This window comes from Xiphophorus hellerii, chromosome 2 (assembly GCF_003331165.1).
Source record: "Xiphophorus hellerii strain 12219 chromosome 2, Xiphophorus_hellerii-4.1, whole genome shotgun sequence".
Lineage (NCBI taxonomy): Eukaryota > Metazoa > Chordata > Actinopteri > Cyprinodontiformes > Poeciliidae > Xiphophorus > Xiphophorus hellerii.
The window spans coordinates 25,486,125-25,508,202 of record NC_045673.1 but is presented as its reverse complement, the minus strand read 5'-3'; the positions used below and the strand labels follow the sequence as shown (position 1 = coordinate 25,508,202).

The 22,078-nt window shown below is 42.2% G+C and overlaps 1 protein-coding gene and 17 non-coding genes across 19 annotated transcripts in view; 6 read left to right on the top strand and 12 right to left on the bottom strand.

Moving 5' to 3' along the window:
- tead4 (TEA domain transcription factor 4) overlaps positions 1-6,404 on the bottom strand; it is a 40,193-nt gene extending 33,789 nt beyond the window's left edge. Inside the window, exon 1 of one of the 2 annotated variants that reach the window (XM_032548675.1) lies at positions 6,041-6,404. The gene's annotated coding sequence lies outside the window, so the exon portion shown is untranslated. The remainder of the gene's footprint in view (positions 1-6,040) is intronic. The other variant, XM_032548666.1, reaches the window with a different exon arrangement.
- Positions 6,405-9,107: 2,703 nt separating this feature from the next.
- On the bottom strand, positions 9,108-9,179 carry trnam-cau (transfer RNA methionine (anticodon CAU)). Its single transcript has one exon. It is a non-coding gene; the product is annotated as a tRNA-Met (tRNA).
- Positions 9,180-11,154: 1,975 nt separating this feature from the next.
- On the bottom strand, positions 11,155-11,242 carry trnay-gua (transfer RNA tyrosine (anticodon GUA)). Its single transcript is given in 2 exon segments — positions 11,155-11,190; positions 11,206-11,242. It is a non-coding gene; the product is annotated as a tRNA-Tyr (tRNA).
- An 89-nt stretch (positions 11,243-11,331) lies between these two features.
- trnam-cau (transfer RNA methionine (anticodon CAU)) lies at positions 11,332-11,404 on the top strand. The gene has a single exon. It is a non-coding gene; the product is annotated as a tRNA-Met (tRNA).
- Positions 11,405-11,494: 90 nt separating this feature from the next.
- trnar-acg (transfer RNA arginine (anticodon ACG)) lies at positions 11,495-11,567 on the top strand. The gene has a single exon. It is a non-coding gene; the product is annotated as a tRNA-Arg (tRNA).
- A 363-nt stretch (positions 11,568-11,930) lies between these two features.
- Positions 11,931-12,002, bottom strand: trnam-cau (transfer RNA methionine (anticodon CAU)). Its single transcript has one exon. It is a non-coding gene; the product is annotated as a tRNA-Met (tRNA).
- Positions 12,003-12,013: 11 nt separating this feature from the next.
- On the bottom strand, positions 12,014-12,085 carry trnah-gug (transfer RNA histidin (anticodon GUG)). Its single transcript has one exon. It is a non-coding gene; the product is annotated as a tRNA-His (tRNA).
- Positions 12,086-12,163: 78 nt separating this feature from the next.
- trnay-gua (transfer RNA tyrosine (anticodon GUA)) lies at positions 12,164-12,251 on the bottom strand. Its single transcript is given in 2 exon segments — positions 12,164-12,199; positions 12,215-12,251. It is a non-coding gene; the product is annotated as a tRNA-Tyr (tRNA).
- An 89-nt stretch (positions 12,252-12,340) lies between these two features.
- On the top strand, positions 12,341-12,413 carry trnam-cau (transfer RNA methionine (anticodon CAU)). Its single transcript has one exon. It is a non-coding gene; the product is annotated as a tRNA-Met (tRNA).
- A 90-nt stretch (positions 12,414-12,503) lies between these two features.
- trnar-acg (transfer RNA arginine (anticodon ACG)) lies at positions 12,504-12,576 on the top strand. The gene has a single exon. It is a non-coding gene; the product is annotated as a tRNA-Arg (tRNA).
- A 363-nt stretch (positions 12,577-12,939) lies between these two features.
- On the bottom strand, positions 12,940-13,011 carry trnam-cau (transfer RNA methionine (anticodon CAU)). Its single transcript has one exon. It is a non-coding gene; the product is annotated as a tRNA-Met (tRNA).
- Positions 13,012-13,022: 11 nt separating this feature from the next.
- Positions 13,023-13,094, bottom strand: trnah-gug (transfer RNA histidin (anticodon GUG)). Its single transcript has one exon. It is a non-coding gene; the product is annotated as a tRNA-His (tRNA).
- A 78-nt stretch (positions 13,095-13,172) lies between these two features.
- trnay-gua (transfer RNA tyrosine (anticodon GUA)) lies at positions 13,173-13,260 on the bottom strand. The gene is given in 2 exon segments: positions 13,173-13,208; positions 13,224-13,260. It is a non-coding gene; the product is annotated as a tRNA-Tyr (tRNA).
- Positions 13,261-13,349: 89 nt separating this feature from the next.
- Positions 13,350-13,422, top strand: trnam-cau (transfer RNA methionine (anticodon CAU)). Its single transcript has one exon. It is a non-coding gene; the product is annotated as a tRNA-Met (tRNA).
- Positions 13,423-13,512: 90 nt separating this feature from the next.
- trnar-acg (transfer RNA arginine (anticodon ACG)) lies at positions 13,513-13,585 on the top strand. Its single transcript has one exon. It is a non-coding gene; the product is annotated as a tRNA-Arg (tRNA).
- A 363-nt stretch (positions 13,586-13,948) lies between these two features.
- On the bottom strand, positions 13,949-14,020 carry trnam-cau (transfer RNA methionine (anticodon CAU)). The gene has a single exon. It is a non-coding gene; the product is annotated as a tRNA-Met (tRNA).
- Positions 14,021-14,031: 11 nt separating this feature from the next.
- On the bottom strand, positions 14,032-14,103 carry trnah-gug (transfer RNA histidin (anticodon GUG)). The gene has a single exon. It is a non-coding gene; the product is annotated as a tRNA-His (tRNA).
- A 78-nt stretch (positions 14,104-14,181) lies between these two features.
- Positions 14,182-14,269, bottom strand: trnay-gua (transfer RNA tyrosine (anticodon GUA)). The gene is given in 2 exon segments: positions 14,182-14,217; positions 14,233-14,269. It is a non-coding gene; the product is annotated as a tRNA-Tyr (tRNA).
- Between the last annotated feature and the right edge of the window lie 7,809 nt (positions 14,270-22,078).

Genomic DNA, 22,078 nt, shown 5'->3' with positions numbered 1-22,078 from the left:
ATGATGGATTACTCAGGACTTAAGTAAGCTTTTTGTTTTGCTTTGGTTTTTTATCAAATCCTTCTTCACTCTTACTTGAGTAAGCTACTTTGTACTACTTGAGTAAAAATACTCTTGAAGTAGTGCTGCCCTTACTTGGGCAAAACTTTGGCCACTCTACCCACCTCTCAGCATGTGACGCTTGTCAAAGTCTTTTTAATCTGGTGAAAACTTTTAAGTCAAAACTAAAATCAGGCCTAAATATTCTCTTTGTCTACTTGCAGTGACTTTGCTGCTCCCGCCTGCGCCACTTCCTGTTCAACATGAGACCTGCGAGTGCATGTGTGCGTGTGTCTACTCAAGTGGCCAAAATCTGCACTAATCACACCGGGAATGCAGGGGGCAGGAAATATTTGGGATATAAAGCCACAGTGCGGGACCAGGCTGTGAGATGGCAATAAAGTCACTGTGAGAGCTCGTGGCAACCAGCGGGTTTATTTTGCTTGGTGCGCTGTTCTCTGGCACTGAGTCCTGCTGGGCTGCATCAGCAAGAACTTAGAGGCTTAAACACAGAGCACAGGGTTTTATGTTTTAGACGGTGAAGACTTAGAGCACCACAGAAAGGTCTTGAGTCAAACACCACACCTTCCAGGTGCCAGCGTTGTCCTAATCAGGACACGCTACAGTGTTTTTAAATGTATTTCTTTAGACTCTGGCTTCTTTTACAATTTCTCTCAGTTGTCTACATGAGACTCTTTAGAGAGGTACTTCCTCGGCACATAACGCATACCAGGGTTTCCCCCGGTGTATTATAAGCCTGGCAGGCCACCAGGCTTTACTTGCACCCTGCCATTCTAAGCATGGTTTGTTTATTTATTCTAAGTTTTTTACTCGCCAGTAACAGTGAAATGGTTTGAAGCACCATGGCAACGTAGCACGGTCAGTAAGTGAAAATATAGAGAGACTGAGGTCAGGTGTGAAAACCCACCGCCAGTCTCTACAAGCTAACAACTTTGTCGAATAAAGTGACAAGTCGTGGATAAAAGATCCAAAAATATTGGACACTTTAATTAGGTTGAAGTGCAAAAAAAAAAGAAAAGATATTTATTTTAATTGTATTTCTTTTTACGTTTGCCTTTCTAAGACTTTATAGTTGGTGTTTAGGTATTGTCAATAATGTTTTCCAATAACCCATAGTTAACTAGACAAATTCCTCGTCAAGTTTAAGCATTTTTTAGATCAAAAACACGCTGAGCCGTAGCACTGGGCCTCACAGGTCGTCAGGTTTGCTAACCTGAAAACCGACAAAAACCGTTCTGAAAGAACTGCAACAATAAAATAAATATGTTTGAATTAATGGCATGTGCTTCATAAATAAACAGTGAAAAAGTAGAGATCTAGACTTCTTTGTCGATTTTCTTTGATACCGCCTTTTTTTCATTCAGTTCAATTCAAACCTACTTTATTTATTAGAAAGGAAAAATGAAACGTTTAAGTAACTTATATCATCAACACATCTCCAAAGAGCCATCATGGAGAGTGATGCTGTGGGCAGGGAGGATCACCAGGAGCAGTCAGTCTCGTAATTAATCTGAGGAGGCTTCTGACTGAAGACATTCCACAGTAACATGTGCTGGATGACACCATCAGCTGTTGGCAAGCACTGCTAATCCACCTCATTTGCTTTTGCCACTCCTCTGTGCATTTCCGTCTGGCCGTATTGTCAGAAAGGTCTTTTTTTCATGACAGGATTTTATCCAGTTTAAGACAAACTTTGTGTCCTACAGTTTTTAAGCACACATTCAGCAAAATGTCGACATACAAGAACTGGACATGAATACAATTAAGAAGGTGTTAAAACGTAAAACTTTAGAGAAATATCTAGAAAACCCGAAAAGGTTTTGAAGAAGATAACCTTAAAAGACATTGTGCAGAAGATCTTTACAACTCTCTATGTTCATAAAGGAAAATGTAGTGACAGAAGAAATGTGGGACAGATAGAGATCAGTCATACAATCAGCTGGTTTGTTTGTCTTATTGATTGAGCATTAAGTCTGAAATCTTTAGCTGAGTAATCTAGTTTCTAGCAGCGGACGGCCGCTGTCTTCCTGGAACTCCCAAACTTTCAGTCTTTCAGGTATAAAATCTAGATATCAACTAATATGTATAGATAAAGAGCCACAAAATACTTTTATTTGGTCATAAAAGTCAAGGAGTAGAAAGACAAGACACTGTAACACGAACAAACACTTTGTTATAAGCTTTAGTGTGTAGTAATACTTATCCTGCACAGCCAGTAACAGATGTAGTGAATTAGAAGCTGGGTATTTAGGACTTTAAACCTCTGTTAGCTACTAATATGTTTGGGAAAAGTTGTAATAAAAAAAAAAAGAAAAAGAAAGAACAGAGGGTCTGTAAGCCGCGTCAACATGCGCAGACAACCATGCAGCAGGCCTGCAGACGAGCAAGGGAGGGAGGCGCAGAAAGGCTTTTTTCTCTGCAAGGCTCATATCTGAGGCATTATTCATTTTTCTTGTGCAAGAGGGGGAGGAATGATCACTATGTGGGATGAGCACAACAAAAGAGACAAAAAAAAAAAAAGAAAAAACTCATCTGCTGTGGAGTGGACCCGCTCAAGGCGATGGATGCGAACATGCTGAACCGTTTTCTCCTCGCTCACACACCATTACACTCCTTTCTCCTTTGTTTTTAACCCACACAAACACGTCCACCCTCACACAAAATGCTAAAGCAACGAAACCTTTAAATTCCAGCATAACGGAAGCACTCGTCTGTCTGAGACTGTAGCGATCTCAACGGTTATTAAGACAAAGGATAAGAGGCCATGGAGGGAAATAAATAGGCAACTCCTCTGGCTTTGGCTGGACGGGGTGGAGGGAGGGGAACGTTTCAGGGGAGGATGTGACAGGTGTTTGGTTTTTTTTTTCCCCTCCTCCCCCGTCTCCCTCCATTCATTCGTCACACTGCTCCAATCCACCTGTTGCTCCTCGGGAAAACGCACTCCTGTCAGCTGCTGCGGTGCGCACCACGCGACACACGCACTCGCACACACAGAGCAGCGGCACTTTTACACCGCAGCTCGTTAACTTGAACCGAGATCAACTAAAACACACGCCGTCTGCTGCACGAAAACACACAGAGACGCACAGTCAGTCAGTCGGAAGCTGGAGCACTTGTTCTTTGTTTTAGTAAGTGTTCTAGTTGAGGGTGTTTTTAATTATTACTACTTTATTACTTTAGGGGTCAAAAATATATTGATATTCATGAATGGTTTTTAGTTTCTATTAGAAAACGTATTTAGTCAGGCGATTCTTTCCAACTTTTCCCTCAATTCTCGCCTATTTACGAGACAATTATCCCATAAAATGATAAAACATGTCATGATAACATGATGATAGGTTAATGCAGTCAGTAAAAGGTACTATTGTAGCTACACATCATGTATAAGTAAACTCCTGTCACAGCACAGTTTAGTTGGATCAATACCTCCCTAATCTTTGTTTCAATACCACAAAGATGCAAATAGTTGTTGTGATAAACTCAACTTTAGGGGGAGGTTTGTTATAACTTCTCCATTTAGAGTTAAACCAGAAACGAATTGAAGCCGCTCAAATATTTCCAAATGCAATGTTTATAACAACACCAGGAGTAATTCAGATTATTGTTATTTCACTGTGGTTTCTGACTCCCTGAGTGATTTTGTTTCCTTTTGCTCTTTGCTGATATTCGGCGGTCAGTTCCTTCATTAGCTGCTTTGCTTTCCGTTTCACTTTTCATTTTTTTCTGAAAGATTTTATTCACGGCTTCCACACGTTGATGATTATTGCCTGTCAGCCTTATCACAAACGTAATCTGCGTGTATTTTGTATATCAAAAGAAAATAAATACTTACAAGGTGAAATTGACTCTTTTCCATATTCTGGTATTTAGGAATATTATGTAAAAAGCTGCACATGGCATCTTGTCACAAACTTGTATTTTAAATCAGTAGATCTCGTCCAAACAAAAACATTTCGATAAATCGTGTCCTAAACTGTGGTGTAAACTAAAAAAAAAAAAAAAGTCTGTAATATTTCTTTTTAAAGCAAAACAAGCATTGTAATATAAACTCAACAGTGTGGGGGAAAAAAAAGCTTTTTGAGAATCAGTCCTGTCTGCACTGAGTCGTTTTTTTTTTTTTTTTTAACTTAGTTGAATGTTGTATGTAATGTTTTTAATTTCTATCTTTGATTTATTTTGTTGAGCTTACATCAGGCACAGGGTCTACAGATTGAAACTACTAGAACATTTTGGTAGAAATACAATTAAATTGTGTGCATGTGTTTATTATATGAATCTCAGAATAAAGCAGGTCAGAGAAAAACATGCCGCCTTTAAAAGCAAATTAGTGCAGACAGGTCCAGGCCGAGGTTGAGTCTGGGCCAAAGCAGGATTTGATTTGGAAATCCACTTGCAAAAAAATAATAAAGTAACATAAAGTAAATCCTCGCCCACCCATACCACCGTTTTTATTTTGGCCCAACAATTAATTCCCTATATTGATAATTTGACATCGGTTTGCCTAATTAAGAGTAGAAATGAATGAATGAAGGGCACTTGGGATGAAGTGTTTGTACAAGATAAAAGCTGCTGCTAAATTGTGAAAATGCTTTTTTTTCCCCCACTCTTTTAATGTCAGTTTCTCAGTAGAGTTTGAAAGAGGCGGTCAGGTTTAGGCAAGGCAGGGGAAATTGTTCTGGGTATATTTGCTTGCAAACAGTTACAGTGTGCATGAACTGTTACTCAGAACACAGAAAAATGAATTATTTAAGGACAGACGAGCCAAAACTATAGTTTTAAAGCAATCTCTCATAGCATACACTTTAAAGAAATGTGATTACATGACTCCAGTAATTAATAACTAAACAAAAGATGTAACTTTGAGTGACTTTTCTCTAATAAGGGGGTTATAATCTGCAATAATTTATTTGACGGACAAGCCTATCCAGGCATCATATAGAACTAAGACATAATATATATATATTTTTGGAATATAATACATATTAAGATGAAACCATGAATAAGAATTTAACATTTTATTATACTATTAATTCATGAAAGTCCTTAACTGCAGTGAAAAACAAACTAACACTTCATGGTTAAAGTACATGGATACATAAAGGATGTAAGAAAATGCATAGTATATGACTTGGTGATGGCCTGGTTGTCCTTAGCATCCGCTTCTGTTCATGGCCAACTCTGGGTTTATGAACCTGAATCACGTTTTACAGAAAGAAACTGTTCCATAAAACCTGATGCATAACTAATGTTTTATCAATATGAAATTTACACACATTATATATATCTATATATATATAATGTAAATGACTTCTGCTATATTATTCTAAATAACAGGAGTAACATTTAAACAATATACTTTTTTTAAATACACAGTAAAAATTAAAAGTCAAAAAAGAAAGCACAGTTGATTCATTATCAATAATAACTGCAGTAAAAACTTCAATTGCGCAGTGTAATTTTTCACTTTACAGAATTCCTCTTTCGCATTAATTTAAGACTTAAAAACTTTTAACAAATCGCGTCACAACATGAAGTCAGCCCGAGTATTCAGACGACCACCGCTCCGTCAGACCCACTCCGGTCGCACCAACACTTGTTGCTGCGACCGGAAATGATGAGGAGAAAGATAAATATATAATTTAGTGGGTTAATAAATAGGCGGTTTAACTGGCTCCGGAGTAAGACTTTCACCCGGCCAGGCGCTAATGTTTGACCGCACGGCTGGGAGTCCGTCTCCCGGCTGAGGCACAGGAACTCAGAGCCGCGGCTCCCTCCACAGCTGCAATTAAAGGAAGGAGGGGGGGGGGAAATGCAGGGATTCTTCCTGAGAAATGTGAGACATTTGAGGTATGTTATGTCCGCCTGCGAATGGGAATTATTTTGTGTAGAAAAAGTAACGCGGAAAAGTTCACGCTCCGACACAAGAAGAAGCACAAAAAACCCTGGAGACAAGAAACAGCAAAACACTGAAACAGCTTACCTGCTGAAACTCTACGGCAAGTCCGACAGGCGCGTTCAGGGAGGCAGGTGAAACAACTGTTATCTCTGTCTTAATTTAAAAAGAAGCTGAATTAGCTGTTTCTCGTTTGTTTGTTGTTTGTTGTTGTTGTTGTGTTTTCTTCTTTTCCTCTCCCTTTGTTTGTTTTGTGCTGCCTCGTCTCCTTCCTGGAGCCCGCTTGTTTGGAGCGCAAGGAGGGCAGGAATTTCAGGAATTAGCCGTGGCATGACATGAAGCCTGGAAAAAGCCGGAGTAAAAAGACCAAGGGAGGAGAAGAGGGGAGGGGAGAAGAGGAGGGGAGAAAGGTCTGACCGGTCAGCACGTAATGACGACTAAGAGGAGGAGGAGAAGGAGGAGGAGGAGGAGGAGGAGGGTTTCTGAAGAAGAAAAGTAACTAAAGCAAAACGAAAGGCAATCACATCACGAGTAATGATATTACATGTCCCCGGGATAGTGCGCGTGACGTCACGACAAGGGATGGAGATTATTACAAAAGATTGTTTCAAATAAATTGATATTGTTAATGACATGACACCATGTTAAGAACAAAACAAGAACTTGACAGATATTAGATTAATATCTTTTTCTTGTTGGGAATAATATTCTGTAAAGTACTGCACAATAAAGACGTGTGTGTGTGTTTTCAAACTGATCGGTGTCATAACCTATTACAACCCAAAACCCATGAAAAGAGTCCAAATTCACTTTTAATGGGTTTTTGGTTTTATTTTTAAGCTGCAAGACATTCGCACTCTTGAGTTCCTGTGTCTCCTCACTAGTGTGAATGCTGCAGGCACAGCATGGTTGTACATGTTGGATTCACCATCTGTCTCTAAGTAGTGATTCTGATTAAATGTTTGATTACTGATTTCAGGAAGACGGGGTCAAATTATGTCTTCATCATTTGAACTGGAGCTTGTTTTTGTTGGAAAAATAAAATGAACTGCAGAATTATTTAAAGTTCACTGGGCAGCACAGAGTGTCACAGCCATAGGCAGTGCTTAATTTGTAAAACGAAACGATGCTGGAACGCAAGCAGCGTCACGGATACAGGAATCCACACGCAATGCAACGCTTAGGCACTCAAATGTGCAAATACTAAGTCAATTAATATAGCTATATTATTTTTAAGTGTTTTACGTGATATTTATAAGACATGGAAATCCATTTCCACCAGAGAAATCCATTTCAATGGGAGAAAGCCCAGACGAGCAGTAAAGTGAGATGAGAATCGAGCCGAATCGCGTAGGAAAGCAGTTGGCATGACATCCAGCTTTTGACCATCTTTTGGTGTACTTCACTTTGTGAGGCAGGTCCTGTTTAAGTGATGACCTGATTGACAACAGGTGTGGCTAGAGACAGTGAACTCAGGTGTGACAAACTAAAGCTGGGTTTGAACAGAGCAGTCATTTTTTCACACAGGGCCATGCAGGGTTTCTTCTCCCTTAATGACGAACATCTTCACTTCAAAACTGTGTTTACATCTGTTGTCTTTGACTAATATCTGAAATGGACTGTGTGACAAACATGCCAAAATAGAAAATTAGGAAGAGGGCAAACACTCAGCACAAGTGTAATACAGTATGAACATAAAAATAAATTTGTTTTCTCAATTAAACGGCCATCTCTTTAAATACTTTATATTTTACTAGTTTGATCAATATTTATGGATACAGCAGCAGACATAGAAGTAGCATGTCATAGAAGAGCTAAAAACAATGTATATTTTACTGACCTTGAAGTAGTAGGAGTGAATTTTAATATCATCATGCTAGTGTTAGCTTAAAAACTTTTAGTTTTTTTTTTTTGCTGAATTTAGCTTCTCAGCTAGTTCTAGCTTTTCTATGGGGTTTTTTCCACTTTGCATGGAGTATGTCACTGTCAACATGCTAGTGCTAGCCTGGAAGCTATCGGTAGTATTTTAGCTAGCTTTTCTCATTTTACCTAATACACTGCTGTGACTGTACAGTTTAGCTTTGTGAGCACTGTTTTGCACCAATTTCTAATACTCTGTGTGGGATTTTTGCACTGCTTGAAAGTTTTTACACCTTTTTAAGCAATTTTTGTATAGGCATTTTTTTTTTCTTACATTTCTGCATGTCTTCTGCAGTTGACTTCAATGCTTCAGCAATTGTCACCAAAAACATTCAGCTTACAGCGTTCACACTTCATTTTCATAACAAATGCTAATTTTTCTAGTCTTAATTGTTATTTTATTCAATTACCCTGAAGCTACAACTGAGATGTGGCTCTGAACTTCGGACCTTGAGGAGCAACAAGTGCTACATGATACTAAATGACTAGGAGAGCCCCCTAGCGGATACCACGGGTATTAGAGAAGGTTCGCTCATAAGAGAAAAAAGGTAATTCTTCACCTTCTCTAGTGCATGAATTGGAATGAGGGAAAAGGGTATATGTCCTTAAAAAATGCAAAAGAATGTTGTAGATTTTAATTGCTGTCTCCTTGATTGTAGCAGGTAGTATTTTGTAAAAATAGTCTGAACAGCTATCATGTGAATTAGTGTATTAAAGCCCAAAAGAATAATTTTGAGATGTGACTGAAGTCAATAGTTTCGACAGGTTATAATACAAAACATGTGATTTAAAATGTAAACAGGATGCTTTTTAAAATAAGACTGGTCTGGTTGTGGCCTACAGGGAACATTGATGTTATTATTAATATGATAAGTGAGGTCTGCTATCATTATAAGAATAGAGAAAGTTGACAATATGGTGGACTTAGGCGTGTTGCACAATATATTAAAGACCTGGAGGCATTATTGTCTCAGATGTTATTCTGAACTTTGGGCCTTGAGAAGCAACAAGTGCCTTAAAGCAGTGGTCCCCAACCCCTGGGCCGCGGACCGGTACCTGCTAACAGAAAGATGTTAGCAGGATTCATTTGTAAAAAATGTTCTGACGCAGCTCAGAACAAAGATTTTGGAAAAGAGTCATTTGCTTCTTGTCAAAAGAGCACAGAGACAAGAGGAGGAGGACTGAGATGGGCAGGTCAGTCAGACACATTGAATGTATTGTGAAAAGGTTAATATAGCAGAGGATGGTTTCGATCCATCGACCTCTGGGTTATGGGCCCAGCACGCTTCCGCTGCGCCACTCTGCTTTTACAACAAAGCTTGTGACCCAGATTCGAACCGGGGTTGCTACAGCCACAACGCAGAGTACTAACCACTATACGATAACGGCTTCTCTTTTTTTTTTTTTCCAAATTCTGTTTATTGTCTTTTACATTTCAAAAGAGACACAGACAAATAACTCACAAGTGCACAAAACTCCTAACAAAACCAAAAGAAAACACATGAACAACTTAAACATTCAAGGTGACAATCATTAGTTGACTACAGTGAGACAGAATACTTTAAGTTTGTTATCTCAGGGTGTATGTTGAGACTTAGTCCAAGAGATTTAATCTCAGTCCACAAGCCAAGTACGAGGTGATGGCATCGTCCTCCCTGGTTCTAGGCATCCCGACATCAGTGTTTCAGCTTCGTACATTTTTCGAGCAAGTGAGTACATTTGGAATTAACACAAAGATAACAGACTTATAGCCACTATAAAAATAAAAACATAAGCAAAATTAGCTAGAGTACATTCAGTCAATCATCATTATGAGTATTTATATTTTCCAAGAATAGCAAAAACTTTTCCCATATATTTTTGAACACACAGTATTTACCCTTAATCATAAGGGTGAGTTTCTCCAAGGCAAGAGAGCTTGATAATGTAGACATCCACGTTTTTAATTGAGGTCTGCTTACAGATTTCCAGGACCTGGCTATACTATATTTAGCCTGCACCAAACAATAAATTATGGATTTTTGATCAAATTTGCTAATTTGAGTTTGAGTGGGAAAAATTCCTAAGACACACAACCTAGGACAGGGATTGAGTTTAGTACCGACGATAAGTGAAATTTTATCCAAAACTTCCTTCCAAAAATTCTGAATCTCAGGACATTCCCAAAGGCAGTGAATCAAGTTGCCTTTATCTCCACATTTAGCACATGCATCCGGGATGTTGGAATTAAATTTATTTAGTAATGTTGGAGTAACATACTGTATGTTCTCATCAACCATTTGTAACTGAATTAACTTAAATTGAGTATTAATAGATTGTGTATGTGCCTTCAGACAGGCTCTCTGCCATTCCTCTACTGATATATTACATTTCAAGTCTTCACACCAGGCCAGTCTTTTGTGTTGTGAGGATGTCTGGGATTCTGTCTCTGATGATGTTATAAAAGTGGGATATTAGGCCCTTCTTCAAATGGCAATTTGTTGCCAAATCTTCTATAGAAGTAAGACTAGGTAATGTTAGACACTTTTGAGCACCCAAGACAAAACTTCTGATTTGCATAAAATTAAAAAAATGTTTAGTTGGAATGTCAAATTTTTGTTTCAAATCTTCAAAACTCATCATAATCCCTTTATCAAATAAATCTGAAATTTTGCGTAAGCCTTTAGCATACCATGTTTTAAAACCCATGTCTTTCCTACCTGGTTCAAATATCATATTGCCCCAGATCGGGGAGAATTGGGATAGTGTTGTTATTTCATTTTTGAATTTATGTACATCATACCATACTCGAATAGTATTTTTAACATATGGGTTAAAAGTATTTTTTAATAACTTTTTGCATACAGATATGAATTTAGGGATAAGGGAGTGGTATTTATATTTTGTATATTCACCCATGACAGAAATGTTGCTGAAAACCAGCAGGATGCACTAGAAAGCTGAGCAGCAGAATAATACCACTTAAAATTTGGGACACCTAGCCCTAATCTGTCATATGGAAGATATAATAATGATAAACGTAATCTGGCTTGTCTGCTGTTTCAAATGAAGTTATTTAGGATTGTTTGAATATTTGTAAAAAAAAACCATCGGGAGGATTAAGGGGGATAGCCTGGAAAAGATATAGGAATTTGGGGAGAACGTTTATTTTGAGAATATTTATACGGCCAATCATAGATATAGGCAAGGTAGAAAATCACGGCTTCTTACGTCAACGTCTCTTTCGTCAGCCACTCCTAACAAAGCTTTCTGCTGAAGATTTGGCGAAAAGAGAAAAGGAGTCCTTCGAGCCGGAGTTGAACCAGCGACCTAAGGATGTCCACCTTTGTACACTACACTCCTCCGCTCTACCAACTGAGCTATCGAAGGTCGTGCAGCACTTTGGTAGGAAGCGGTCACATGCCGCTACAAAGCTAACTTAGCCAGCACATGCGTCTCCTCACTTGAGAGTTTGCTGAGCCTCGTTGGCGCAGTAGGCAGCGCGTCAGTCTCATAATCTGAAGGTCGTGAGTTCAACCCTCACACGGGGCATGTCTTTTGCTTAAGCCAATTAATTGTCCGTACTCTCCGACCAGTCAGTCGTGGTCCGACACGATGAAAAGGAGACCATTGCCGTGAGATGGGCTAGTGGCGCAATGGATAACGCGTCTGACTACGGATCAGAAGAGTCTAGGTTCGACTCCTGGCTAGCTCGAGAAACATTTTTTCTTTCGCCCACACCCGCGGGGTGCCCGTGCGGAGTCCTCGGGTACATCTCCGTCGCAAACCCTCTAGAGGAGGGCCCCTTGAGGCCACCTCTTTATTCCCCAAGGCTGAAGCAAACAATGGAGGAGCAGAGGTTGGAGTAATAGTCATCATTTATGTGACTCAGATCATTAGAACAGCCCAGACAAATGTTAGCAGGATTTATTGGTAAAAAATGTTCTGACGCAGCTCAGAACAAAGATTTTTGAAAAGACGCGTTTGCTTCTTGACAAAAGAGCACAGAGACAAGAGGAGGAGGAATGAGATGGGCAGGTCAATCAGACACATTGAATGTATTGTGAAAAGGTTAGCATAGCAGAGGATGGTTTCGATCCATCGACCTCTGGGTTATGGGCCCAGCACGCTTCCGCTGCGCCACTCTGCTTTTACTACGAATGCCGTGACCCGGATTCGAACCGGGGTTGCTGCGGCCACAACGCAGAGTACTAACCACTATACGATCACGGCTTCTTACGTCAACGTCTCTTTCGTCAGCCACTCCTAACAAAGCTTTCTGCTGAAGATTTGGCGAAAAGAGAAAAGGAGTCCTTCGAGCCGGAGTTGAACCAGCGACCTAAGGATGTCCACCTTTGTACACTACACTCCTCCGCTCTACCAACTGAGCTATCGAAGGTCGTGCAGCACTTTGGTAGGAAGCGGTCACATGCCGCTACAAAGCTAACTTAGCCAGCACATGCGTCTCCTCACTTGAGAGTTTGCTGAGCCTCGTTGGCGCAGTAGGCAGCGCGTCAGTCTCATAATCTGAAGGTCGTGAGTTCAACCCTCACACGGGGCATGTCTTTTGCTTAAGCCAATTAATTGTCCGTACTCTCCGACCAGTCAGTCGTGGTCCGACACGATGAAAAGGAGATCATTGTCGTGAGATGGGCTAGTGGCGCAATGGATAACGCGTCTGACTACGGATCAGAAGAGTCTAGGTTCGACTCCTGGCTAGCTCGAGAAACATTTTTTCTTTCGCCCACACCCGCGGGGTGCCCGTGCGGAGTCCTCGGGTACATCTCCGTCGCAAACCCTCTAGAGGAGGGCCCCTTGAGGCCACCTCTTTATTCCCCAAGGCTGAAGCAAACAATGGAGGAGCAGAGGTTGGAGTAATAGTCATCATTTATGTGACTCAGATCATTAGAACAGCCCAGACAAACGTTAGCAGGATTTATTGGTAAAAAATGTTCTGACGCAGCTCAGAACAAAGATTTTGGAAAAGACGCGTTTGCTTCTTGACAAAAGAGCACAGAGACAAGAGGAGGAGGAATGAGATGGGCAGGTCAATCAGACACATTGAATGTATTGTGAAAAGGTTAGCATAGCAGAGGATGGTTTCGATCCATCGACCTCTGGGTTATGGGCCCAGCACGCTTCCGCTGCGCCACTCTGCTTTTACTACGAATGCCGTGACCCGGATTCGAACCGGGGTTGCTGCGGCCACAACGCAGAGTACTAACCACTATACGATCACGGCTTCTTACGTCAACGTCTCTTTCGTCAGCCACTCCTAACAAAGCTTTCTGCTGAAGATTTGGCGAAAAGAGAAAAGGAGTCCTTCGAGCCGGAGTTGAACCAGCGACCTAAGGATGTCCACCTTTGTACACTACAGTCCTCCGCTCTACCAACTGAGCTATCGAAGGTCGTGCAGCACTTTGGTAGGAAGCGGTCACATGCCGCTACAAAGCTAACTTAGCCAGCACATGCGTCTCCTCACTTGAGAGTTTGCTGAGCCTCGTTGGCGCAGAAGGCAGCGCGTCAGTCTCATAATCTGAAGGTCGTGAGTCCAACCCTCACACGGGGCATGTCTTTTGCTTAAGCCAATTAATTGTCCGTACTCTCCGACCAGTCAGTCGTGGTCCGACACGATGAAAAGGAGATCATTGTCGTGAGATGGGCTAGTGGCGCAATGGATAACGCGTCTGACTACGGATCAGAAGAGTCTAGGTTCGACTCCTGGCTAGCTCGAGAAACATTTTTTCTTTCGCCCACACCCGCGGGGTGCCCGTGCGGAGTCCTCGGGTACATCTCCGTCGCAAACCCTCTAGAGGAGGGCCCCTTGAGGCCACCTCTTTATTCCCCAAGGCTGAAGCAAACAATGGAGGAGCAGAGGTTGGAGTAATAGTCATCATTTATGTGACTCAGATCATTAGAACAGCCCAGACAAACGTTAGCAGGATTTATTGGTAAAAAATGTTCTGACGCAGCTCAGAACAAAGATTTTTGAAAAGACGCGTTTGCTTCTTGACAAAAGAGCACAGAGACAAGAGGAGGAGGAATGAGATGGGCAGGTCAATCAGACACATTGAATGTATTGTGAAAAGGTTAGCATAGCAGAGGATGGTTTCGATCCATCGACCTCTGGGTTATGGGCCCAGCACGCTTCCGCTGCGCCACTCTGCTTTTACCACGAATGCCGTGACCCGGATTCGAACCGTGGTTGCTGCGGCCACAACGCAGAGTACTAACCACTATACGATCACGGCTTCTTACGTCAACGTCTCTTTCGTCAGCCACTCCTAACAAAGCTTTCTGCTGAAGATTTGGCGAAAAGAGAAAAGGAGTCCTTCGAGCCGGAGTTGAACCAGCGACCTAAGGATGTCCACCTTTGTACACTACAGTCCTCCGCTCTACCAACTGAGCTATCGAAGGTCGTGCAGCACTTTGGTAGGAAGCGGTCACATGCCGCTACAAAGCTAACTTAGCCAGCACATGCGTCTCCTCACTTGAGAGTTTACTGAGCCTCGTTGGCGCTACTTCGCTCACGTTAGTCGGTGTTTCTCCTCCAATGGCGCTTGCCCCTCTCCATTCTCACATTGAACGGTTTAGCCAATGTCGTACCGCCTCATAATGGACCGAGCCTATCAATGTCCGCGCTCACAATGGAAATCGGCCAATCACCGTGGCGACATGCGAACCTATCAATGTCCGCGCTCACAATGGAAATCGGCCAATCACCGTGGCGACATGCGAACCTATCAATGTCCGCGCTCACAATGGAACATTGCCAATCACCTTGACCCCTCCCTCCCTCAGACGCCCTCACGCCCCCCACCACCACAAACAAAACAAATTTCGAATTTTATTTTTAAAAATAAAAACCGTTGGAAGATTCTGAAAGTCAGATGTCAGTAGCCTAGCTTCGTTGAAGAAGGATTCGTCATCACATCATTGATCTCTCGACCTAAACGATCTTGCTGTGAGTACCCATTAATATTGTTTATTGTCTGTTGTCGTTCAAACAGATTTCGTATTTATAATTGTACATCAGCTAAAATAATATATTGTGGGTTAAATAAAAGGGCGACATAATGATGTCATGTTCTGAGTGCAAGAGTAAGGACACATTTTATTTTATAATATAGTAGTAACATTTTAAGTTAAAATGTAAATGCATACATAGATATCAACCTATATATAGACCAACCTCGATCGATCGATCGATCGATCGAGGTTTATAGTTTGTTTTTTTTACCTCATCATAATTAGCACAGAAAACTATGGCTTTGATTTTACTTTTAAATGCTTTTATGTCATACCCATTGTTAGTTGTGCACAAAGTGCATCATTAGTTTATGGAATTTGATTCTGCTAATTCCCAATGTTATCTTCAGATGAGCACCAAGCCAAAGAGCCACAAAGGTATGGGGGATGGGGAGTGGATGGCAAGGCTTCAAAGATGGATCTCAAATACCCTCTTTAAATCTGGCAAACTGCGCCCAGATTTAAAGCTGTGGTACGAGCCTCCTGCGCCGGCCCTCATTTACCATCAGGTGCCAACACCTGAGAGGTTTTTTTCACATCGGCTCCTCGTATGGATGCCCTACCATCAGTGGAAGGTCAGGGTGTTCTGCAAAACTTGTGGGAATCATCTTACAGGTGCTGGCATCCACAAGAGGGCTCGGAAAGTCCTGGATATTGATAGGTATTACCTCCTTGTGACGGAGACACTCAGGTGCAGCGGGTGTAATCTCACGTATCTATCAACATCCCAGAGCATCCGAGACCAGCTGGACTTGCCGCACCAGAAACTATTTCGGCTCATCCTCACCCAAAAGTGAGTAAAACATTTAGTAAAATGCTAACTGAAGGAATGAAGATATTACATTACATGCAAATGTAACTGCAAAATAAATACTTTGTTAATCTGCCTTCCAGGTATGCTTGTGACATACGAGTGATCAGGCTGATGAGAGACAGGACACAGGGCAACAGTTCAGCACGGCTGCTGAAGCAGCTGAAAGAAAACCACGGGGAGGAGTGGCTGAACAGGTTGGGGCACTATCTGGAGGAGTGCGCTAACTTTGTAAATAGACCCAGCCTTTTCCCTGTGGTGTGCCAGGAGCCCCCAGAACCAGCTGACATCCCCACTGATCGCTGGTTGTTGTCAGTGTATGGCAGAGATATTCTGTCACGCATAGAACACATAAAAGCCAGCATCACCTCCACCTTGGGGACAGTTCTGAAGCTGGACTCCACCAAAAAGGTTAGTAACCATGTAATGATAATCGTCAAGTTAAAACAGCAAATGGTACATTTGTGAGTGCATTTACTATCTCCACCCAACTGGCACACACATCACAGAGAATCAAGCGCACCCCTCCCTTTCAATCAGGCCTATCTGAAGTCTATAAGGTAACTTGGCACACCTGTGCTCACAATGATCTCTTCAGACAAAGAGCCTCAGCTTCAAGCTTCCACAAAGACACCACTGGTAGGAACTGGACATTATGCACAGTTTATATCATTTAATCTGCATTCAGAAGACCAAATTAGCCTTGGTGATGAAATGGGATTTATGTGTGTGGAATGTAGTTTGTTTGTTCATTCACTGTTCACTTAAAAGTAGATTAACATTACCTGGAAAACTAGTTCATTAGTTCATTGTGATCTGTAATTGATTTTGTTTCATTTGTTTGTAGGTTTTCAAACTGCTCTGTGACTCTCTGTGACTACTTCTGCAAAATCATGGTGGTCTTACACTGTTAATTGAACTAATCTAAAGACAAAAAGAAAAGATGAATAAAAGATGTCGCTGAAATGAGTGGTTCCTGCATTTCTTTGAGGGAAGCAAGCTTTTTCAAGTTTGGGCAGAAGCTGAGGTGGTTTAAAGAGAGCAAAAAACTTGACAATAATAATATTGATTATTATATCCTACTTGGAAAAAAAGTTGTACACTACTAAATTTAAAACGCTAATAATTTTAAAAATGTTTGGGATAACTTTTTTTCTGTTTCACAAACAATTAAACTTGTGAAAAGTTTATTGTTCTAAGTACATTGAAAATGTTATGAAATACACAGCCGGCAGTGGTTTCTGTAGACATGAGAAACGGCAAGATTTAATTCCACACTTTCTATTGTAGATCACCAAAAAGCTGGCTGGCCACAGCAAAGGAACGGCTCTGTGGGTGTCGTCAGTCAGCAATGAGCTGGGCCAAATATTGAATAGTGTCCTGACTGTCCAGGAGGGTCCAGGACTGGACAAAATGGCTGCAGGACTGATGGAGCGGTGCCGCCAGGCTGGGGCTGCACCTCCAAAGGTGCTGTATGTGGACTGTGGCTGCTGTGTTAGTGAAGGCCTCAGCAAGCTGCAGGCCAGGTTTGGAGGGTGGCCAGATATTTACATTCGCCTGGACATTTGGCACTTTATGCGGAGGCTGGCTGTTGGTTGTACCACGGATGCCCACCCTCTGTATCCTGCTTTCATGCGGGCACTGTCCTCCTGCATTTTTGAGTGGGATGCAGGGGACCTTGACCTTCTTCGACGAGCGAAAGAAAGGCAGCTCCAGCAGGAACAGAGGCCAGGTATAACCAACACCATGGTGGACAGGCAGATAACCAAGAAGGAGTTGAGTAATTTCTGTCGTAGGAGGACACGGGGAGAGGACATCACTACTGTCCTTATTGAACGACTGCTGGAGGAGCTGAATGGTCCAAAAGGGAGAGATTTGATGGGGGTTCCCTTACTGGATGAAGTCAGGATAAAACACATCTGGGGTGTCCAAAAACGGCATGTGAAATGCATTCAGGATGTTGCAGGGATTCAGTTGTACACTGAGGTGGGCAGTGTCAACAAGAGCGGAATCAAGTTGACACGTTATCGCTGTTCACGAGGCTCTACATCCCTGGAGTCATTTCATTGTCATTTAAACAGGTTTATTCCAGGTAAGTCGCTTTCTAACATGACTACAACACTTTACTGTATATTTTTTGCAAAACTGGATCAACCAGTATTGTTTCAAAGACATTAATATGATGTGTTGGTTTTTTCCTTTTTTTACAGGAACCAGTGCAAACTTACTGAATTTCCAGCTCTACCTCCTGGAAGGCCTGAATAGATGGAATCAGGATCGGGGTTCTGCAGCAGTGACCAACAAACCATCGTCTCTTCTGACATATGCTGGAGACATGACTCAGTCCATAAATCAGAACAGCTTGAAGGTGCTGGGACAAGAGTACGTCCCACAATTTATGCCCCCTTCAAAGTACACAGGTACAAATGAAATATGTGAAGGATAAACAGTTTAAGATAAACTATAGTATAAAAAAATCAATAATATGTAACATGTTTTGGAATGTTTTACTATCAATATGTTTGATTTTCCATAGGTGAGCTACTGGGCGTTGACTACCTTCTAAGTCAAACAGGAAAGCCACTGAAACCCCAGCCTGACTCAGAAGAGACAGATGTTCTGCTGGAAGATGTGGAGGCTAATGTAGCAGAGGAAGATGAAGGCTTTGTGGACGAAGAAGCTTTGGACTTTCTAGTATCAGAGCTAGACGATGAGACCCTTTTCTCAGCTACATCACATCTCGAATCCTCCTCCCAGCCAGCTCCCTCCACCCAGCCAGCTCCCTCCACCCAGCCAGCTCCCTCCACCCAGCCAGCTGCCTCCACCCAGCGTGCTGCCTCCACTCAGTCAGCTGCCTCCACTCAGTCAGCTGCCTCCACCCAGCCAGCTCCCTCCACCCAGCCAGCTCCCTCCACCCAGCCAGCTGCCTCCACCCAGCGTGCTGCCTCCACTCAGTCAGCTGCCTCCACTCAGTCAGCTGCCTCCACTCAGTCAGCTCCCTCCACCCAGCCAGCTCCCTCCACCCAGCGTGCTGCCTCCACTCAGTCAGCTGCCTCCACCCAGCGTGCTGCCTCCACCCAGCGTGCTGCCTCCACTCAGTCTGCTGCCTCCACTCAGTCTGCTGCCTCCACCCAGCCTGCTGCCTCCACCCAGCCTGCTGCCTCCACTCAGTCAGCTGCCTCCACCCAGCGTGCTGCCTCCACCCAGCGTGCTGCCTCCACCCAGCGTGCTGCCTCCACCCAGCGTGCTGCCTCCACCCAGCGTGCTGCCTCCACTCAGTCAGCTGCCTCCACTCAGTCAGCTGCCTCCACTCAGCCTGCTGCCTCCACCCAGCCTGCTGCCTCCACCCAGTCTGCTGCCTCCACTCAGTCTGCTGCCTCCACTCTGTCTGCTCCCTCCACCCAGCCAGCTCCCTCCACCCAGCCAGCTCCCTCCACCCTGTCTGCTGCCTCCACCCAGCCTGGCATTGCTGAGCCTATGTCAGAGGTGGGCATTCATAGTAAGCTGTAGAATTGAAGAAAAATTTAATAAAACTTCAAATAACTTCAACATTATTTATGTTTTCTCAGGGTTTAGATGAGGCCGGTGTACCAGGCCTGGACAACGTTGACAGCTTGGCTGAGTATCTGGTGGAGCTAAGGAGCAAAACCTCACTGGTGCTGACCAACCAGGAGGTCAGTAACATGCATTGTTGCTTGCTGCAGACATGCACACGCCTTTCACCTCACTTGCATATTGTTGTCCTAATGTAAAATTGTTTTATTTTCCTGTTTAGGTGAGCTGCATTGTTGCTCTGTGGCAGAACCTGCTGGAGTTTGATAAACAGAGAACGGTATTTGCTGCAAGACATCAAGAAAGATTGAACACTGGGAGGTTTCGGTCCCCCAAGAAGAGGCAAGAATTTACTCCTGGGGTTGAGAGTGTAAAGAGGCATGCTCTAACCACTCCAGCCCCATCTGCCCAATGGCCAGACTGCTGCCGCTTGGTGGAGACCATCTTTGTCCGACTGTGCAATATCCATCGTAGTCCAAAGAAAAGAGGAGCAGGCACAGTCTCCAGGTGGGATTTGATCCTACAAGACTATAGAAAGATCAGGCAGCTCGTTCTGGCGAATGGAGCTGTGATGGGGCAGACACATTTGCAGCTAGTGGATGTTAGCTACACCACCCTGGTTCAGTGGCATAACAGAAGGGTCAAAAGGCAAGAGACCGCTGTGGTACTTCAAGGGCTAAACCTTCCCAGCCAGTTTTCTGTAGCTGCTGACCCGCTTCTGCCTGCAAATATACGCCCGCATTACGGCGTACCACATTCAGGGCCACTGCATACATATAGGCTACCATCCAACACTGTGGGGCAGTCAAAATTAAAAAGAAAGCTACAATTCACTGATGGGACAAATCCATCAGGACAGCGGCAGCTTCTCCCTGCCCCACCCAAAAGGCCTCAGCTAGTGGCAATTACTCCAATGGCACCACAGGGATCTGTTATCCTCACTACCCAACAGCAACAGAGTTTGTGGAACCTCTCCACCCCTCCTCCACATGCTTATCCTGTGGCCCCTGCTCTGGCCCCTGCTCTGGCCCCTGCTCTGGCTCCCAGAGCAGCCCCTGCTCAACCTGGTAGAGAACCTCGAAAATTGACTCGCAAAGTTTTGCACAACACATGCAAAAAATGCGGGCAGTTTAGAATAGCTGAAACAGGACACAGCCAATATAGAGGGCAAATTTACTGTCCCTCTAATGAAAGTCTCACTAAAGAGCAGTGGCTGGAACAAATTAAAAAGAAAAAATAAACATTTTCTTTATTTTAAATAACTTCACTGTATATAAGTTTTATTTAGTTCATAGTGTGTTTATTTTGTTTTGGGTTAATGATACAGATATTTATTCTTATTGTCATTGTGTACACAAAGTAATTCAACAAACCATACAGTAAAAGGATTTAAGTCCTTCAGCAAACCACAAATTTCTTGGTTAAGAAAAAGAAATGGGAGACTTCAATGGAAATGTGTTGCATCCAAATGCTACAATGTTTTGGGACTAACTAAAAATGTTTAATTCACTGTCTTAATTGTTGAATAAATATTTGGTTCTTTTAAACCGATAAGGTCTATGGTCTTTTGTGAGTAAATATTAGCTGCTTCAAATTCTGAATTATTGGTAATTTAAGCATACACTAGAAAAAAAGATATCATTCACTTCACTCAAAGTACTTTAGGAAAGACACTTGCAATTTTAGTTTCAGTCACTGTTTTGCTGTGAAAAATGAAAATAAGCACTGGGTATGATTAAGGACATTAAAATATACATCAAGTATATAGTATACAGTATAATTTAACACATTAATTTGAATATATCAGAATAAAAAAGCAAAATTAATTAAGCAATTCAAAGTTTTAAAAAGAAAGCCTTTTATGACAAGTGTTGGGTTTTAGTTTACAGTACTACACTATCTGTACAAAAAAGCATTTAAAATGTTTTCAAGATACAAAAAAACAGCCGTTACTTCATAACACTTAAACATTAATTGTGGGAAATCTTTTCACTAAAACATAGTATGGCGACTGGTAGGATCGAACTCGCGACTCTGGGATCGGCCTCACTCTTCCCCTTTCTTCTCCCCTCCCTTTCTTCCCCCTTCCTTCCTTTCTTCCCCCCCCCCCAAGCAGACTATTGTTCCCCAAATTTGGCGCAGTAGGCAGCGCGTCAGTCTCATAATCTGAAGGTCGTGAGTTCAACCCTCACACTGAGATAATAATTTCATGTTTTCTTTTTATCTATTGAGTCTCGAGGATGTTTTATTTCGAAAATTCTTTAACCGGATTCTGTCGGTTACGTCTTGTGCGCCAACATTGAGCCCACAAGCAGGAGCAGATTGAGTCCTCTCAACGCGCCACCTTCTTGTCCGAAGCAAACTTGCGACGACTTGCGCGCGCGCACCCTTGTTTTTGATCGTCCAGTTTTGTTTTTTATGTTTGTCAAACCCTCGTTTCAACTCAAACTAGTCTTCAATGCTGACAGAACGAAGGGTATGTTGTCTCTTTTTTAATCCTTGATATTGAATCTGAGCTCAGATTAAAACTCAAGATGTTTTCTTCAGGAATAAATCATGTTTTTAAAAACATGTTGAAGTCTCACGAAAGACATCAAGATTAACCACTATAAATGAAAATGAAATATATATATATATATATATATATATATATATGTACTGTATATATTTATATATATATATAGATATATACATACATACATACATATACTCTTTTTTTTAAAGAACTTTTCATAGACAATATTGCTTTATGGGACAAAGTTAAGTTTCTAAAATTACCGGGTTTAAAAATGTAAATCAAAGAAATGTTTGGTACAGCAGTAAAAGATGAACTG